General features: G+C 46.8%; 2 protein-coding genes across 4 annotated transcripts in view; one reads left to right on the forward strand and one right to left on the reverse strand.

Moving 5' to 3' along the window:
• LOC140720786 (uncharacterized) overlaps positions 1-9,481 on the reverse strand; it is a 99,824-nt gene extending 90,343 nt beyond the window's left edge. Inside the window, exons 1-3 of the mRNA XM_073035631.1 lie at positions 9,330-9,481; positions 5,463-5,635; positions 4,086-4,262 (exon numbers count right to left, since the gene is read on the reverse strand). The gene's annotated coding sequence lies outside the window, so the exon portion shown is untranslated. The remainder of the gene's footprint in view (positions 1-4,085; positions 4,263-5,462; positions 5,636-9,329) is intronic.
• Positions 1-20,759, forward strand: part of LOC140720783 (uncharacterized) — a 421,256-nt gene that overhangs the window by 73,595 nt on the left and 326,902 nt on the right. The window lies entirely within an intron of this gene.

Consider the following 20,759-nt stretch of genomic DNA (forward strand, 5'->3'; position numbering starts at 1 on the left):
AGTGGGAAGAAGGATGCGAACGGGCTTTATCTGAGGAACAGAAATGGGAGCAAAAACCTACCAAGGGACAGGTGGGGACAACAACCCGTTTAGAAATTGACAAGAAGATGCTTCCAACCATGAGTGCCAACCCTCAGGAAGAGCCCAAAGTAATATTGCAAGTTGCTGGAAATCCAGTTCCGTTTATGATTGATATGAGGGCAACCACAACACTCAATCAGGAAATAGTATCGGAAAAGGGATTCCAGCTATCAGACATTATAATCACTCTGTCAGGGTTTGAAGGCACGGAACGTACATATTCACGTACCCAGCCACTGCAGGTGGAATTCCAGGGGAGCCAGTGTGAGGTTTCATTTACAGTCACCACCAGACAGGGGTGTAATCTAGCAGGGAGAGACTTGCTCCGTCTGTTGGAAGTCGAGATTCTTTGCACAGACAATGCTGTCACCCTTGACAGGTGAACGACCGACAGCTTCCCCAGTTTCCGACCCCCAAGTGGAGGGCACTTAATTTGGACTCCACTCCTTCTGCCAGCAGCCGACCCTCATGTGACTCTGTGCTTTGACCCTACGGGGTGCGCCACTGAGGAAAGCCAATATTATGCACCACTCGATGGACAGAAGTTCCCAGTCATGGTGATTAGACAGGTTAAAGGAAGAGACGGTATTGCATTCCTGGCCGAATTTCCAGATTTCCTTTGGTGACAGACAGAACTGGTAGTTCCCCATACCACCATTAGGGTTTGCACTAGGTTCAAGCCAAAGAGCCCAGGGTTCCTGGCCTACACCCTAACGAAACAAGCCTCCAGCACCGATGGAGACTGGCAACACTTGGCCGCGGGTCTAGTCCAATACGGGAAGGAGTCTGAGGTGAAGACGGGATATCTGTTAAGACAACCTTTTAATAGTGTCCAATCCCAAGATGCTGTATCCTATCTCTGTGTAATTTCAGCCCAAGAAATCTGTCGCACCAACTGTCCCCCTGTCTGGATCACCATGAAAGAAGGACAGACTCTCCCATCCATTTAGCAATATCCCACCAATCCCGAGGCAACGTTTTATGAGAATGGAAGCTCCTTTGTGGATCCAGCAGGAAAATGATATTCTGACTATGCGATAGTGACGGACAGTGAAGTAATTGAGCAAGCCTCTTTTGAAGCGGCTGTCTCCACCCAGAAGGCTGAGCTGTTTGCTCTGACTCGTGCCTGTATCCCAGCAACAGACTAAAGTGGGAACGTTTACACAGACTCCCGTTATTACATTTGGAATTGTATATGACTACAGGGCTCTCTGGGAACATTGGTATTCCTGACTTCCTCTGGCCACCCCATTAGTAATGCCACCTTTGTAAACAACTTACTCACCGCTCTACAGCTACCTCGAGTTTTGTTCTTCTCAGGGGGACGCCTCTGAGGAGGACTGAAAACTGTGGTCCCAGATGGGGGTGACAGAAAGACCCCGATCTAGGTTTTTGGATCACCCCAGTGGGACAGGTTTGTGTTCCTACACAGTTTTTACGAATATTGGTCGATTATATACATAATTGTACACACCTGGGAAAGGAGGGAATAGTTGGTAACCTGTACCCTGCACACCAGGTACGAGTCCCTTGCCAGGTGGACCTTTTTGTGTCTACAATTTGATTTTATTGAATTGCCTAGAGTACATAGCTATAGATACTGCTTAGATATTATAGATGTGTTTAGTAGATGGGTTGAAGCTGTTCCAACTACCAATAATACTGTTATGACTGTTGTGAAGTTACTATTATGGGAAATAATCTCCAGGTACGGCCTGGCAGAGATGCTGAGCTCTGACAATGACCCACACTTTGTGATGAAAGTAAACAAAGGCGTACGTAACAAACTAGCTATCAAGCAACAATTCCACTGTGTACACCACCCACGGGCCGCTGGCAGAGTAGAGAGAGCCAATGGCACTCTGAAGCGTAAACTGGCCAGACTAACGGTGGAGACTGGACTCACTTGGTTGAAGGTCCTACCGTTACCCAGTTCCACATGAGGGTTACCCCACAGGGGAAAACAGGGTTGTCACCAGCTGAAATCATTTATGGATGGCCCATGAAGACACCCTGGGGACCAAGCCCTTGTGTACCATTGCTCCCAGAAAGTCTACCAGCAAATTTGGATATTCATACCCAACGGGAAGACATGGGGTAATATATATGCCAACTAACCAACATTTCTCAAGCATACAGTCACAGGTATGACAGGCTTACAAGGAAGAGAACTACTGTGCACCATGGAACGTGGGATTTTTTTTCCTGATGAAGAACTGGGATTAAGGGAATTTCGGACCTCGGTGGAGAGGACCAGATCAGGTGTTACCGACCGCTCCCATGGCTGTGAAAGTGAAGGGGCAATCTCGGTGGATACATCATTAGGTGCCAAACATGTTACTGAAGGAACTGAGTAGACGGTCTCTCTCGGACTAATGGAAAATGTATTGGTTGTTAGTGGTGTTCATGTTTATGTCTTTGAGAGGACTCACCCCAGCATCCGGGGGCCCCCATGTTAACACATTTCTGTCTTTCTGTCAGACCTATGCCAAACAGGTAGAACTAGGGGCCTGCTGGGTTTGTGCTGAAATTCCACAGCATGGTAAAACTATGGTTCCAATGTCAGTAATCCTGCTCAACCAGAGTGAGGAACTCTCAGCCTGGGCTTCCTCAAATAACATCCGGGGAAGTGAGATGAGGACCTGTGGTCCAGACAGAGATGACTGTGGCTGTCAGTGTTTTGAGGGATGGTGTCTCAGGCCCCCACCAAACGGAACTTCCAATACTGGGAAACATGCATCCTGGCCATACCTGCAGGTGCCCAGCAGAAGAGAGGAACAACTGAGACTGATTGATTTTGGATGATTACTTTTCTCTCCTATGGAGTAGCCAGGAATTCATGAGAGATAATCAATTTGGATACAGCACTTGAGGAACAGGCCACAATACTGCAGGGGCCCTGACAGAAACACAGGCCCAAGTAACAGAAATATCCACTGAAATGATTGCAATCTGGCAAACAGTCATACAGAATCGTACAGCTTTAGAGTTTATCCCAGCTGAGAAAGAGGGAACCTGTGCTGTTATTGACACAGAATGCTGCACGTATATCCCTGATCAATCTACTAACATTACACCCCTCTCTGAGCACACTGCAAAGGAAATTGACAGCATCAAGAAAGTAGGGCAGGATTTACACGGGTTCACCAAAGTGTCAAAATGGTGATCTTTGAAGGCCTGTTTGGTAATATGTGGGGAATGATACTGCATTATGTCCTAATAGTTGTACATACCTTTGTTACAATTACTGTTGTACACTGTCTTTACCCACTGATAAGTCAATGCTGTCGTCAGTTGCTTTCTCTGTAAAAAGTTACTGCGTTGATGATAATGTAATGATCAAAAGGAGGGAAGGATAAAGTCTGTAAAATGGTTAACACTTCGTTAAACAATAGCAGCCTGTTTTTCTGAAGGAAACTGCTGATGATCAACCGATGTGCTGAGCCATGTTTCTTCTTCCGGGTAGCTAGCTAGAGTTTCAAGATGCTTATCTCCTTGCGCATTCACATGTAGAGATAGGATAGCTTCAGTCTGTTCTGTGTGTGTAAACCATTATGACTATTTTGTAGTTTGTCTTTAGGGGCTCCAGCCTGTCATGTAGTAAATATCTTTGGCTCCAGCCTGTCTTGTGTGGGGGTATCTGGATGGATATATCTGTGGTGTAAGGGGAATTGTTAGTCAGTTAGTGGATTGGGTGGGAACAGTCACAGACTGTTCCTGTTTGAGCGACTAACTAAGTAAGCCCCGGGTACTTGGAATAAAGAGTTTGTACTGTACGGTCTCCGAGTGACTTTATCCAGATTCGACTTCCACAGAGTGGGAGTGGTTTTAAAGGGCTGGGCTGCTGGAAGCTCATTACCAGACCTGGAGTGATTGCAACTGGGTCTGACAGAGGCATAACTGGTTGTTCTGGGCACATTCAGTCTCACTCCAACTATATCCCACCTTCCCTTATACAGGTATGTAATGTCTAAAGGACCAGTGTTTGAGTAAATGAGACTCACCAAACTCTCTCCTGACTGAATCAATGGAATCTCAGAGTCTCTTGAGGCAGAGCTGTTCTCTCCAGTTAATGCTTTCAGTCCTCAGGCTGGTTCACTTGGTGCTGTTCCCTCGTCTTCAGCTGTGGTTTGCTTCTAGTTGGGGTTTTTCCTCCAATAAACCTCTCACTGCAGGTCTAACTTTAACCAGAGAGACAATGAAGCACAATAACAATAAAAAGGAGAACCAAACATTTCAGGTTAATGTTACTAAGAACAAAACGTTGAAGGCTGATATAATGATCTCAGTAAACATTTTTCTATTGTCACTCACACATCACAAAACAATATGGGATAAGGAGGAGCTATCATTCAGTCAGGAACAGAATTAGGTGATACGATCCATCTGGTCTGCCCCACCATTCAACCACAGCTGATTTTCATTCCAACACCATATTCCTGTCTTCCTCCTGTAACCCTGAGCTACTCAGCAATCATGAATATGTTAATCTCTGTCATAAATATACCCAAATGGCAGCTTCAACCAACCTCTGTGGCAACAAATTCCACAGATCAGACATCTTCTGGCCAAATTTTTTCTTCACTCAGTTTTAAAGGGAAGCTTCTTTATTCCGAGACTGTGCTGTCAGACCACAGTCTAATGGAAATATCCTCTACATGTCCACTGTATCCAGGCTTTTCAGCATTTGGTAGGTTTACTTAACCATACATCCCTCCACCACCCCCACCGTCCCTCTGAACTCCATTGAGCGCAGGTCCAAAACAATCAAATGCTCCTCATACATAACCCCGAACATTCCTGAGATTATTCTTGTAAACCTTGTTCACAACAACTGTACTGAACACATTTCTAGGAATAATAAACTAATTGGCACCAGGGTAATTTGCAGGGAAAAGTTGTGGTTACTTTATTGTTCAACTATCACAGAGTGAGCCATTTCCACTTCCACATTAAAACTGGTACATTTCAGGAAACATAAACCAATCCAGAGTGAATGTAATAAAAATAAATTGGAATTACCAAACTACTCAGCATTTAAGGAACAGCTGTGGGGAGAGGAACAATCTTTACAATTCAGGTTAATAACATTTTGTCAGGATGACTTCAAACATTTTCAGTTTTTAGTGCAGATCTCCAGCAACTTGAGATTCTGCCCGATTTCCACCACTTTATCCAGATTTGACTTCCACAAAATGCGAGTGATTTTAAAGGGCTGGGCTGCTGGAAGCACATTACCAGACCTGGTGTGATTGCAGCTGTGTCTGACAGAGGCATAACTGGTTCTTCTGGGCTCATTCAGTCTCACCAACTATTTCCCACCTACTATTGTACAGGTATGAAATGTATAAAGGACCAGTGTTTGAGTAAATGAGACTCACCAAACTTCTTCCTCACTGACTCACTGGGAACTCTAAGTCAGCTGATTCAGAGTTGTTCTCTCCAGTTGATGCTCTCAGTCCTCGGGCTGGTTCACTTGTTGCTGTTCCCACAACTTTAGCCATGGTTTGCTTCCAGCTGGGGTTTTTCTTCCAATAAACCTCTCACCGCAGGTCTAACATTAACCAGAGAGATAATGAAGCACATTAACAATGAAAAGGAGAACCAAACATTTCTGCTTAATGTTACTAAGAACAAAACTCACTGAAATTTAAACGTTGAAGCCAAATATAATAATCTCAGTGAACAATCTTTTATTGCCCCTCACACATCACAAAACAATATGGGATAAGAAGGAGCCATCATTCTGTCATGGTAATGCATAAGACACAGGAACAGGATTAGGTGATTTGATCCATCTGGGCTATAAACGTGCAGGAGCAATGTGTGGTTAAGTGCCATGCTCAAGGATACAACACACTGCCTGGCCTGAGGCTCAAACTCATGATCTTCAGATTGCTTAACCACTCGGCCACATGCACATCACAGAAACCACTCTCCCCCCTAGACTTCCCAGTCCCTCAGTAAAGCAGGCAGTGAAATCAAAGATCCCCAAAACCTGGGACATTCTCCTTTCTCATCCACCCCAGTCCGGTAGAAGACACAACAGCCAGAAAGCTCAAGGACAAATGTGAGCAGCCTCAGGAAATGAGGCGAGTTGGGGGAAGTTAACAGGACTCAGTGACCAACGTCAGATCCCCCAACACAACATAGAGGAAGCATCCTGACCCATCCGGGGACTCTGAGCACACACCACGTCATCTTGCATCACAAAGTGAAGGGTAGGGCAGATCTGCAGTAAACAGCCTCACGTGACCTGTTGGTGGGTCTCCCATTTCAACTCTGTGGAAATAGACAGCCTGGGCTCCAGGTTTGGATCATTCAATGCAGATTAAGCAAAGTCTACACATTTTTGACCAGCCCGGATAATCGGAAAATAAATGAGTAATTGGTCCTCAGTTTGGGGCTCACGGCCCACATCGGAACTCCCTGCTTGGGATCGGTCTCAATACTCACCGATGGGAACGCGATATCTTCGGCCCACAGACAGTGATCCCGACCCCTGGCTCCCCCACCCAGGAGGTGAGGACCCTTCCCTCGATCCTACAGATGATGCACTTCAGCACTGAGCGGAAAAGAAAACACCGCCCGGCCGGAGACAGTGAACATGCGCGAAGTGAGTGTCACATCATCCGGAGGGCAGGGCCTCGGAAACAGATGCACAGGTGCTGCCCATCTGCTGTTAAATGGGAGGGGCAAACGGGATCACGTGACCAGTCGGGTCTCCCACCCCAGGCAGAGTTTTCCAGCTACCCACTATTCTGTGTAAAGAAACAAACTTGCTGCTTACATCTCCTCTCACCTTAAATATATTAAACATTTCAACACACAGGAAAAATAGATTGTCTGTCCACTCAGAATCAGAATCAGGTTTATTATCACCGGTGTGTGTCATGAAATTTGAAAACCGTGCAGCAGCAATTCAATGCAATACATATTATAGAAGGAAAAAAACCCAAAATAAAATAATAAAAATAAACAATTAAATCATTTACAGCATATCTGGGACCCTTACTCTTTGTGATTTTGATAAATGACCTGGATGAGGAAGTGGAGGGATGGGTTAGCAAGTTTGCTGATGACACAAAGGTTGCGGGAGTTGTGGATAGTGTGGAGGGCTGTCAGAGGTTTCAGTGGGACATTGATAGGATGCAAAAATGGGCTGAAAAGTGGCAGATGGAGTTCAAACAAGATAAGTGTGAAGTCGTTCATTTTGTTAGGTCAAACATGATGGCAGAATATAACATTAATGGTAAGACTCTTGGCAGTGTGGAGGATCAGAGGGATCCTGGGGTCCCAGTCCACAGGACACTCAAAGTTGCTACGCAGGTTGACTCTGTGGTTAAGAAGGCATATGATGCATTGACCTTCAACAATCGTGGGATTGAATTTAGGAGCCGAGAGGTAATGTTGCAGCTATATGTGATGCTGGTCACACCCCACTGTGCTCAATTCTGGTTGCCTCACTACACGAAGCATGTGGAAACCATAGAAATGGTGCAGAGGATATTTACACAGATGTTGCCTGGATTGGGGAGCATGCCTTATTAGAATAGTTTGAGTGAACTCGGCCTTTTCTACTTGGAGCAATGGAGGATGAGAGGTGACCTGATAGAGGTGCATAAGATGATGAGAGGCACTGATCATGTGGATAGTCAGAGACTTTTTCCCAGGTCTGAAATGGTTATGAAAAGACAGCACAGGTTTAAGGTGCTGGGGAGTAGTTGCAGAGGAAATGTTACGGATAAGTTTTTTTACTCAGGGAGTGGTTGGTGAGTGTGTGGAATTGGCTACCAGCAAAGGTGGTGGAGGTGGGTAGAATATGGTCTTTTGGATAGGTACCTGGAGACACTGAAGAAAAATAAAGAAACACTAGCTTAGAAAAATAGAGGGCTATAGGTAACCATAGTAATTCCTAAGGTAGGGACATGTCGGCACAACTTTGTGGGCCGAAGGGCTTGTATTGTGCTGTAGGTTTTCTATGTTTCTGTGAATAAATTAAAAATCGTGCAACAAACAGAAATACTATATATTTTAAATGTGAGGTAGTGTTCAAGGGTTCAATGTCCATTTAGCAATCGGATGGCAGAGGGGAAGAAACTGTTCCTGAATCACTGAGTGAGAGCCTTCAGACTTCTGTACCTCCTTACCTGCTGGTAACATTGAGAAAACCACATGCCCTGGGTGCTGGAGGTCCTTGCGAATGGACGCTGCCTTTCTGAGACATGGCTTCTAATCCTCTGGTAATCTTATAAACGTCCATCCAGTCTCACCCCAACTGGCACGGCTCCAGAGAAAACAACACAATTTTGTCCAACCTCCCGTTAAAGCTCAGGCCCTCTAATCCAGGCAATACCCTGGTAAACCTTTTCTGCGCCCTCTCCAAAGCCCCGACATCCTTCCGAAAATGGGAGCGACTAGAACTGTATGAAACACTCCAGATGTGGTCTAACTAGTTTTATAAAGCTGCAACACAACTTCATGACTTTTGAACTCAATGCTTCAACTGATAAAGACAACCATGCCATTTGCCTTCTTAACCACCCGATCAATCTGTGCAGTCTCTTGCAGGGAGCGATGAACTTGGAGTCTAAGATCCCTCTGATCATCAACACTGTTCAGGGTTTTGCATTTAACATTCGACCTACCGAGCTGCCAAGATGATCATCACTAATCAAATCTCACTGAGATTTCTCAGGTCAAGTACGGGAAGGTACAGGTACAGAGAAACACTGACTTGTAGCAGCATCACAGGCAAGTACATTCAGCTAACACACGGAACACAAATTATACAATTCTCTGTCAGTAACAAGATAGAAACATGTTTTACTTCATCCTGCTAATAGGACCAGAACAACAGGGGCTGAGCGGCGGCTCATCTCAGACGGTTCGGTGTGAAGGTCTCAAAACCCGGACCGACCCCGGCAGATTCTGTGAAGGAAGCGAGGCGAGGCCGCCAGTTCGGGAAAGTTCATCCGCTCCCCCTTCAGGTTTCACCGATCACCTTGTGTTTCTCTCTCCCCTCCCCACCCCCACCTTTTATTCTCCAGTCCCGCCGAAGGGTTTCGGCCGGTAATGTCGACTGTATTCTTCCCCTAGATGCTGCCCGGTCTGCTGAGTTCCTCCAGCATTTTGTGCGCGTTGCTCGCATTTCCAGCATCTGCAGATGTTCTCTTGTTTGAGTTCGGGAAAGTTAACTCACCACTCAACGTCAGACCTCCCCGCTCGGAACCGGCTTCAATACTCACCGAAGGGAAATTGTTGGTGTTGCCCCGCAGAGAATAATCCGTCTCCGGCTCCCCGTCCAAGGGGGCGAGGACCCCCTCCCGATTCCGAACCCGAACCCGAACCCGGATCCACCGCTGACCCACTTACACAAAGAACGAAAAAAAATCACTGCCTGCCTCGGGCCTGTGAGCATGCGCAATGTGCTTCTTTTACGTCACAGGCGGTGGGCGGGGCCACGGAAACAAACCCGCAAATGCTGCCGATCTGCGGTAAAACATGATCACGTTTCGCTGGAGGGTCTCCCATGTGACCGGTGACTGTTCCTCGCCCTTCACATACTGCCCTACCCACCGCCGCATTTCCCACATTATTTCATTATTTCCCTGTATCATTTCCATACGTATTTAGATTTTCCTTCCATATCTTCCCCGATCCCTTTCCCTCCAGCCCCAGGTCACAGAGTTCTCAGAGTTATAGTTTTGATTCACTTCCCATCCCGACACACAATTCAGACCCACACAGAAAATGAGCTGGTTTCTTTTAAATCCGTCAACACACACAAAATGCTGGTGGAAAGCAGCAGGTCAGACAACATCTATAGGGAGAAGCAGTGCCGACGCTTCGGGCCGAGACCCTTCGACAGTCCTGAAACGTTCCGAAACGTGGACAGCGCTTCTCCCTATAGATGCTGCCTAACCTGCTGCATTCCACCGGCATTTTGTGTGTGTTGCTTGAATTTCCAGCATCTGCAGATTTCCTGGTGTTTGTCATTTAAATCAGTCTATGTTTATAAACACTCATTTCTATTCACATTCCTCTGGCCTCACTGGACAGGAACACTGAAGCATTAAGTGAGAAACAACAGGAGGAGGTCATTCGGCCCCTTTAACAATCAGCAAGATGGAGGCTACTTTCCCATCTCAGCCACATGCTTCTATCGATCCTCATTTTCTCGATCCCTTGGGTCTCCACAAATCTGCCAGCCTCTGTTTTATGTGAGGACGATCACCGAGTCTTCAACACCCTCTATGGTGTGGATTTACAGACATTCACCACCCTCGGCGTGGAGACATTTCCCCTCATCTCAGTCCCGACATTTTCACTGCCATCATATTTGACCTACTAAAATGAACCACTTCACACTTACCTGGGCTGTCCTCCATCTGCCACTTCTCAGCCCTGTTCTGCATCCTATCAATGTCCCGCTGTAAACTCTGACAGCCATCCACACTATCCACAAAACATCCAACCTTTGTGTCATCAGCAAACTTACCAACCCATCCCTCCACTTTCTCATCCAGGTCATTTATAAAAATCACAAAGAGTAAGGGTCCCAGAACAGATCCCTGAGGCACTCCACTGGTCACCGGCCTCCATGCAGAATATGACCCATCTACAACCACTCTTTGCCTTCAGTGGGCAAGCCAGTTCTGGATCCACAAAGCAATGTCCCCTTGGATCCCATGCCTCCTTACTTTCTCAATAAGCCTTACATGGGCTACCGTATCAAATGCCTTGATGAAATCCATATACACTACATCTACTGCTCTTCCTTCATCAATGTGTTTAGTCACATCATCAAAAAATTCAATCGGGCTCGTAAGGCACGAACTGTCCTTCACAAAGTCATGCTGACTAATACTAATCATATTATACCTCTCCAAATGTTCATATCCATAGCGACTTATCCAACTTGATGCTTTCCAAAAGCTGCAGCACATCCTCTTTCTCAATATCTACATGCTCAAGCTTTTCAGTCTGCTGCAAGTCATCAGTACAATCACTAAGATCCTTTTCCATAGTGAATACTGAAGTAAAGTATTCATTAAGTGCCTCTGCTATTTCCTCCGGTTCCATAACCACTCTCCCACTGTCACACTTGATATCTCAGGGTGAAAGGTGAAATATTTTTGGGGAATCTGAAGGGGAGTTCTTCACTCAGAGGTTGGTGAGAGTGTGGAATGAGCTGCCAGTGGAAGTGGTGGATGTGGGTTCAAGTTAGACACTAAAGAGGAATTTGGGTGAGGACGTGGATGGGAGGTGTATGCAGGCTCTGGTGCAGGTAGTTGGAACTAGGCAGTAACAACAAAACAGGTCAGTATTGACTAGAAGGGCCGAAGGGCCTGTTTCATTGCTGCTACTCTCTGTGACTCTAATGGTAATTTCCACATTAGTACTTTGCTGTTTATGACTGAACCCAGACATTTACCCAACCAAGAATTGAAAGACTCTTGGCTGGCTACAGAAAGCATTTACAAGCTGTGATACTTGCCAAAGGAGGTGTTACTAAGTACTGACCATGCAGGGCGCCCAAACTTTTGCTTCGCGCCCTTTCCCTTTTTTGTTATTTTTAAACTGTAAAAGATGGAAATTAAAATGTAATCTTGCTTAAAATATTAAAGAAACGTGTCATCTTTGACTTTATGCCTTTTGGAAATCAGGTCATCTTTTACTCGCCGAGCTATTCACAGTAACAGAAATTTTGACCAGGGGTGCCCAAACCTTTGCGTGCCACTACTGGACTAAGTGTGTAAATGTAGGACGGGACCACGTTGGGGAAAAAATGTGCTTGGTTTTCTAAAATTGACTCCTTCCACCTGAGGCCATGAACATATCAATCACCCCTCGTATATATTTTTATCAAAACATGAAGAGGATTCAGCACTCCATGTGTGTATATGCAATCGTGATAAGAAATACAGACCAGAACACGTACATGAGAGGCCAACTCAGAAAATTGAATCATCACTCTGGAAGAAAACATGAACCAGTGGAATGAGTATGACCCTCCACGGGAGACATCCCAACGATCTGAGCAGACGGGACGGTGACAAATGAGCCTGAATAAGGACGTTCACTCCCAATGTCATTCTTCCTCAGCCAGAGATTTGAGGGGCGAAGAACATCTCAGACAGAACTGCAGTCAGCTCGACTTCTTCAGTCTGCAGGAAATTCAAGGGAAACCTTTTCTTCCAGAGTGATGACAATTTGGATCCCATCACCACAGGGAGAGTGAGAGGTGAACAACAGGGGAGGATTTGAAAGATCTGTTGTGGAACAGAATCAGGTGCAGCCGGCCTGAGTTGACTCCCTACTGTTCACTAGTTGTGTTATAAATTCACTAAGTACCAGAGACAGTGATTAAAATAGAACTGATTTATTTGTCACAGATCCAGTCCCATTAAAGGTGAATATGTAGCAGATGAAACTCCTCCCATGCCCAGTGACCAGGGTGCAGACCTGGGTGTGGTGAGCAGCAGCAATAATTGCAGAGTTCAGCACTGACAACTGCTACGAAGGATGAACAGCTCTGATGGGCAGAAGGGTGCAGAGTTGCCCATGTCCCCGCCCCCCCCCCCCCGGGGAGAATCACAAACTGTTACTGTTACCACGCTGCTAATGAGAGAGAAAGAGAGACAAAGGGAAAACATACTGGGACTGGAACATATGCTTCAGATAAGGGAGAGACAACACCGGGAGAGAGAGACTTTTTGTTCCACCATATTATGACTCCTGAAAGACTTATGGCTCTGGAGAGGGCTGTTTACTTGGTACTATTCTGTTCATTAAAATTCCTCAGTGGACAGCCGGAGTGGGCTGGTTTGATGGGCAAAGCCATTCAAAACTGATTGACACCTGAGACCCCGTGAGTAGGGATAAAAGTGAGATCTGGGGAGACACCCCTCAGACGCACCAAGAGACACACTAGTGAGCACTGCTTAAGTGTTGGAACCCACGAGAAAGTGTGGGGCATCGGAGACCGAACGGATCGGTCAACTTAACTCACAGTGTTATAGTGAGGCTGGTGGGGGCTTGTGTGTGTGTCCACCCTTGCCTGGGTGACGAGTCCGCCATACAAGAACGGTCTAGCTAAAGGACAGAGGGGTCATACTTGAATGGCCACAACAACACATCGACGGATCAAGAACGTAAAGGAAGGTTTGACTGGCTGTCACTGTTTGCTCGCTCTCTCTCTTTCTCTTTCTCTCCAACAATTACAACACATCGACCAACAACTACCTCAGCCTGTATGAACTGAACTGAACTTTATATTCACATATGACAATTCATTATCCCCTAGACATCGATAGAGCTTGTTTATTATTGATTATTATTATACCCACACTTTTAGGTTTAGTATTGCTAACGTGTATTATCTGTATATTTGCATTGTTGATATTGTTTTGTATATTTTACTAATAAACACTGTTTAAAAATAGTACCATCAGACTCCAACGGATACTTCTATCTTTGCTGGTAAGACACCCAGTTACGGGGTACGTAACACCACTTCACCTGCGAGTCAACTGGGGTGATATACTGACATACCCCACACAGTCCTTTCAGGTGAGGCACCACTTCACCTGCGAGTCAACTGGGATGATATACTGTATCCGGTGCTCCCAATGTGGTCATTTATATATTGGGGAGACCCGCCGCAGACAAGGAGACCGTTTCGCCGAACACCGGCGCTCAGTCCTCCAGCAGTGGCGGGATCTCCCTGTGGCCACACACTTCAATTCCACAGACCACTTCCACTCCAACATCCTCTACCATCCCCTGTCCATCTGTCCATCCTCTACCGTCAAGATGAGGTCACACGCAGGTTGATGGAGCAATACCTTATCTCCCGCCTAGGTAGCCTCCTACCTGCCGGCATGAACATACAACTCACAGACCTCCGCTAATACCCCTGCCCCCCCCCCCTTACCCCCATCCCTATCTATTATTTTAGTCTGGTTCTCTTTCTCTCTCTTTTTCCCCCCTCACTATAATCTCCCCCCAGCCCTACCTTTCTTTCTTTTTATTTCCCATAATTCTCCACCTTCCCCCTAGCCCATTTCCCTCCAGCCTATCACTTCCTAGCTCTCTACTTTATCCCTCCCCCCACTTTTTATCCCCCCTTGACCATCCCATGTTACTTCACTCCTGATGAAGGGTTTCGGCCCGAAACGTCGTCACTACCTCCTCCCATAGATGCTGTCTGGCCTGCTGAGTTCTGCCAGCATTTTGTGTTTTTAAAAGCTATCACATGTTGGGCGGAAGCAGACACTTTGCTTGCTTCCTCTGGAATAATCCCAAAAATTGCTGGAAGTGGATTAGGTTGAACATCCACATCTATAACTTCAGATAATCCAAACACATCCCTCCAAAAATTATTTAAGCTTACACTTGACCAAAGTATATGAGTTAGAGTAGCCGTTTCTGCGTTACATCTGTCACAAATAGGGCTTATATTCGGAAAAATATGCGCCAATTTATCTTTGGACATCTGGGCCCTATGTACTATCTTAAACTGAATTAAGATATGGCTTGCACAGATAGACGAATTATTGACTAATAAATTTTACTCCATTGATTATCTGAAAATGAATGTTGAAGTTCTACTTCTCAGGTACGTTGAACCCTATCATTAGGCGACATGCGTGCATTCATTAACTGTTTATAAATGATAGCTATTAATCGTTTATAAAAAGGTTTAAACTGAAAAATAACATAAGCCAAATTTGAAGCGCAGGCCAAGGGGTAATTCGGTTAAAAATCACGTAAGAAATTCCTAACCTGTAAATACCTGAAAAAAATGTGTATTAGAGATATCATATTTATCAATTAACTGTGAAAAAGACATTAGACAGTCTTGTAAAACAAATCCAAAAAAGTTTTTATTCCCTTAATTTTTCATGTTAAAAAAAGCCTTATCCAAAGTTGATGGTTTAATTAAGAAATTCGAATAAATATTACTAGAAAGTAAAAAAAAACATTTAATTCAAAAAATCTATGAAATTGAAACCAAATTTTCAAAGTATGTTTAACAATAGGGTTGACAGCTTGTCTACCTATTCTGGAGAACAAAAATGGAAGAGGAGCTCCTTATAAAGAAGCTAACGAAAACCCCACTACTGAATTTTCCTCCAACTATAACCATGAAGGGCGATCTTGGTCGTCTATATCATAAATCCAAAAAGTAATATAACAAATATTAATTGCCAGATAATAAAATCTAAAGTTTGATAAAGCCAGTCCTCCATCTTTTTTTGATTTTTGCAATAAAAGTTTATTCACTCTAAAGCTTTTATTATTCCAAACATAAGATAAAATCAAAGAATCTATTTTGTCAAAAAATGTTTTTGGAACAAAAGAGGGAACTGCTTGAAATATATATAAAAATTTCGGTAGAATAACCAATTTATAGCATTTATTCGACCTATCAGTGACATCGACATATGTGACCATTTAGAAAGCGCCTGTTGAGTATATTCAGCTAAAGGGAAGAAATTATACCTATATAGGTCTTTAAAATTTTTTGTAATTTTGATACCAAGGTAAGTAAAATGGTTTTTGGCAATATTAAAAGGTTTGATCATAATAATCAGAATAATTATTAATAGGAAATAATTCACTTTATGTAAATTACGTTTATATCCAGAAAAAGTACCAAATTCCATAAATATAGATAACATAGAAGGAATAGGTTTCTTAGGATTTGAAATGTAAACTAATAAATCATCCGCGTATAACGAAACCTTATGTAATTCATCCCCTCTCCTAATACCCTGCACAGAATTAGAATCCCTAAGAGCAATAGCAAGTGGTTCTGAAGCCAAATTAAATAATAAAGGACTAAGGGGACAATCCTGACGGGTACCTCTATATAATCTAAAGTAAGGAGACTTTTGTTTATTAGTTAAAACAGCAGCTAGCGGGGCATGATAAATCAATTTAATCCAGAGAATAAATCCTGGACCAAAATTGAACCTCTTCAAAACCTGGAATAGATAAGGCCACTCCACCCTATCAAAGGCTTTCTCTGCATCCAAAGATACAATACATTCGGATTCTTTGGCTGAGGGGGAATAAATGATATTTTATAATCTTCAAATATTAAAATTTGAATACCTATTTTTAGTAAATCCTGTTTGATCGTTTGAGATAACATTAGGCAAGATAGTCTCAAGCCTATTTGCCAGAACCTTAGAGAGAATTTTAAAATCTACATTCAGTAAAGAAATAGGTCCATAGGATACACATTCCAGTGGGTCTTTTCCATTTTTTGGAATCAATGAAATTAGAGCTTCATAAAAAGTTTTAGGAAGGTTCCCAGAGGATATAGAGTCGGTAAACGTTGATGAAGATGTGGTATAAGCATCTCATGAAAGGTCTTGTAAAATTCTACCGTATAACCATCAGGTCCCGGAGCTTTACCTAATTGCATAGAGGATATAGCCTTGGCATATATCGGCATCTTGAATTGAAATTTAGGGTATGTTTAACCTTTGCAAAAATCTATTCATATTCATAGTACTATCGGAGAATTCAGATTTATAAAGATTAGAATAAAAGTCCATAAATAACTTATTAATTTCATAACGATCTAAAGTTTCTGTTCTATCTTGTCGGCGTATTTTTAAAATCTGTCTTCTGACCATCCCAGCCTTTAACTGACCCACTAAAAGTTTAGCAGATTTTTCCCCATGTATATAAAATAAACTTTTAGATTTAAAAATTTGCTGTTCAATGGGAAAGCTCAGAAGTAAATCATACTGTGATTGAAGTTTGACCCTTTCTTTATATAGGTCTTCAGTAGGTTTAACTGAATACGCTTTATCTATCTGTTTAATTTTATTAATAAGCACTTGTAGCAATGTGCTACACACAGCGCTGAAATAATGACACGCAGTCAGTAAGTCGTTTCGAGACTAGTTTATTCAAACTTCGCGGTGCTGGTATTTAAATCCCTAGCGCCCGCCCTCTCCGGGCGGAAATGACGTCGGAGCCACATTACTAAAGTTCCCCCCCCCCCCCCCCCCGCGCTGGCTATTTGTGAGCCGGTTCGCCTGCGCAGAAAGTGGGTCGCCACATAACCCCCCACCCCCCCCCCCCCCAGAACTGGCGATACACCCCCCAATGTCCACAGTCTGGATCAGCCTCTGTTTGGGAGGTCTGCCTCTGCGCCGCGGTGCCTGAAGCTCGACCGGTTGAGCCGTCCACATGGGCTGGTTTGAGTCGGTCCACCGTGAAAACCTCCTCTTTCTCCCCAATGTCCAGAACGTACGTGGACCCGTTGTTGTTGATCACCTTGAACGACCCCTCGTACGGCCGCTGTAGCGGCGCCCGGTGTCCGCCCCTTCGTACAAACACAAACTTACAGTTTTGCAGGTATTTGGGTACATGGGTCGGGGTCCGTCCGTGCTGTGAAGTTGGTACGGGGGCCAGGTTGCCGAGCCTTTCACGTAGTCTGTCCAGGACTGCTGCGGGTTCTTCCTCTTGCCCCCTTGGGGCTGGTATGAACTCTCCCGGGACGGCCAGCGGCGCGCCGTACACCAACTGGACGACGAGGCGTGCAGATCCTCTTTGGGTACTGTATGAATTCCAAGCAGGACCCAGGGAAGCTTGTCCACCCACTTAGGTCCTCTCAGGTGGGCCATGAGAGCCGACTTCAAGTGACGGTGGAAGTGTTCCACCAGTCGTTTCGACTGTGGGTGGTAGGCAGTGGTGTGGTGCAGCTGAGTCCCCAAAAGGCTGGCCACAGCCAACCACAGGCTGGAGGTGAACTGGGCGGCTCTGTCGGAGGTAATGTGGGCCGGTTTCCTGAAACATGCTACCCAGGTTGCAATCAGTGCTCGGGCGCAGGAATCGGCAGATGTGCCGGTGAGCGGGACCGCCTCTGGCCACCTCGTGAACCGGTCTACCATCGTTAGGAGGTACCGCGCTCCTCGGGACACTGGTACGGGGCCCACGACATCCACATGGATGTGATCGAACCTCCGGTGGGTGGGTTCGAATTGCTGCGGCGGGGCATTAGTGTGCCGCTGCACCTTGGCTGTTTGGCACTGCGCGCATGTTCTGGCCCATTCACTGACCTGCTTGTGAAGTCCGTGCCACGCGAACTTGCTGGAGACCAGCCGGACGTTTGTCCTGATAGATGGGTGCGCCAAACCGTGTATGGAGTCGAAAACTCGCCGCCTCCAGGCTGCCGGGACGATGGGGCGAGGTTGGCCGGTAGCCACGTCGCACAGGAGGGTCCTATCACCTGGGCCTACGAGAAAGTCCTGCAGCTGCAAACCCGAGACTGCAGTCCTGTAGCTGGGCATCTCGTCGTCTGCCTGCTGCGCCTCCGCCAGTGCTGCATAGTCTACCCCCAGGGACAGGGCCTGGACAGCTGCCACGATGTTGTCCTTTCCCGAGACATGCTGGATGTCCGTCATGTACTCGGAGACGTAGGACAGATGTCGCTGCTGGCGAGCCGACCAGAGATCGGACACTTTCGTGAACACGAAGGTCAACGGTTTGTGGTCCGTGAACGCGGCGAACGGCCTGCCTTCTAAGAAGTACCTGAAATGCCGGATTGCCAGGTATAGCGCCAATAGCTCCCGGTCGAAAGCATTGTATTTGAGCTCGGGTGGTCGCAGGTGTTTGCTGAAAAACGCCAGGGGTTGCCAGCGACCCGCGATGAGCTGCTCCAGTACCCCACCGACTGCCGTGTTAGATGCGTCCACTGTGAGGGCGGTAGGGACGTCCATTCTGGGGTGCACTAGCATCGCGGCGTTTGCCAAGGCTTCTTTCGTTTTAATGAAAGGAGTCCGCCGCGGACTCCTCGTTCCAGGTAATGTCCTTGCCCTTACCCGACATCAGGGCGAACAGGGGGCGCATGATCCGGGCAGCTGAAGGGAGGAAGCGGTGGTAGAAATTTACCATACTCACGAATTCCTGAAGGCCTTTGATTGTGTTGGGTCGGGGGAAATGGCGGACTGCGTCTACCTTAGCGGGCAGAGGGGTTGCCCTGTCTTTAGTAATCCTGTGGCCCAGGAAGTCGATGGTGTCGAGACCGAACTGGCATTTGGCCGGGTTGATTGACAGGCCGTATTCACTCAGTCGGGCGTAGAGTTGACGGAGGTGGGACAGATGCTTCTGACGACTGCTGCTGGCTATGAGGATGTTGTCCAAATAGATGAAAGCGAAGTCCAGGTCACGTCCCACCGCGTCCATTAACCGCTGAAACGTCTGTGCGGCATTCTTCAGGCCGAACGGCATGCGGAGGAACTCGAAAAGGCCGAAAGGTTTGATGAGTGCCGTTTTGGGGAAGTCGTCCGGATGCATCGGGATTTGATCTTCTCCCCGGACGAGGTCTACCTTGGAGAAGATCCGTGCGCCGTGCAGGTTTGCTGCAAAATCCTGAATGTGCGGCACAGGGTAGCGGTCCGGTGTCGTAGCCTCGTTCAGCCTGTGGTAGTCGCCGCATGGTCTCCATGGTCTTGCTTTGGGCACCATTTGCAGGGGGGAAGCCCATGGGCTGTCGGACCGCCGTATGATCCCCAATTCCTCCATCCTCTTGAATTCCTCCTTCGCCAGGCGGAGATTTTCCGGGGGAAGCCGCCGAGGACGGGCATGGAGGGGTGGTCCCTGGGTTGGAATGTGGTGCTGAACCCCGTGTCTGGGCATGGCTGCCGTGAACTGCGGTGCCAGAATCGATGGAAAGTCCGCCAGGATTCTGGTGAATTCGTTGTCCGACAGCATGATGGAGTCCAGGTGTGGGGACAGCAACTTAGCTTCACCCAGGGAGAACGTCTGGAAAGTCTCGGCATGTACCAGTCTTTTCCCTTGCAAGTTGACCAGCAGGCTGTGAGCTCGCAAGTAGTCCGCCCCTAGGAGTGGTTGGGCCACGGCGGCCAGTGTGAAGTCCCACATGAACCGGCTGGCGCCGAACTGCAGCTGCACTGTGCGGGTGCCGTAGGTCCGTATCGTGCTGCCGTTTGCGGCCCTCAGGGTGGGTCCTGGCTTCCTGTTGCGAGGGTCGTACCCCGTCGGGGGCAAGATGCTGTTTGTCCCAGACGTACAAGAGGCTGTCCTAGTGGCCAGCCGCCATAATCATTAGCAGCAGCTGGCCCTGCCCCTGGCAGGGCGGGCGACAACGGCGGGCTTTTGTGCCCCACCGCTGGTGGTAGAAACACCACTGTTCGCTTGCCTCCTCACTCCTGCCTCTGTGTTGTGTGCGCCCCACTGCCGGGCCTGGTCTGGTCTGCTGTTGGGCGCGTGGCCTGGTAATCTGATTGACGGACACCACGCTCTCCCTCTTGGTTTTCCACAGCACGTCTGCCCTTCCGGGGGTCGCTGAAATCTGCGTCGGCCAGCAGCAGATGCATGTCCTCGGGCAGTCACTCTAGGAACGCTTGCTCGAACATAAGGCAGGGCTTGTGTCCGTCAGCCAGGGACAGCATCTCGTTCATCAATGCTGACAGCAGCCTGTCTCCCAAACCGTCCAGGTGAAGCAGGCGGGCACCCCGCTCACGCCGTGAGAGGCCAAAGGTCCCAATGAGCAGCGCTTTGAATGCTTCATATTTGCCTTCTTCCGGGGGCAACTGTATGAAATCCGCAACCTGGGCGGCCGTCTCCTGGTCAAGGGCGCTCACCACGTGGTAGTAACGCGTGGAATCAGAGGATATCTGCCAAAT

This window comes from Hemitrygon akajei, unplaced genomic scaffold, assembly GCF_048418815.1.
Source record: "Hemitrygon akajei unplaced genomic scaffold, sHemAka1.3 Scf000047, whole genome shotgun sequence".
Taxonomy (NCBI): domain Eukaryota; kingdom Metazoa; phylum Chordata; class Chondrichthyes; order Myliobatiformes; family Dasyatidae; genus Hemitrygon; species Hemitrygon akajei.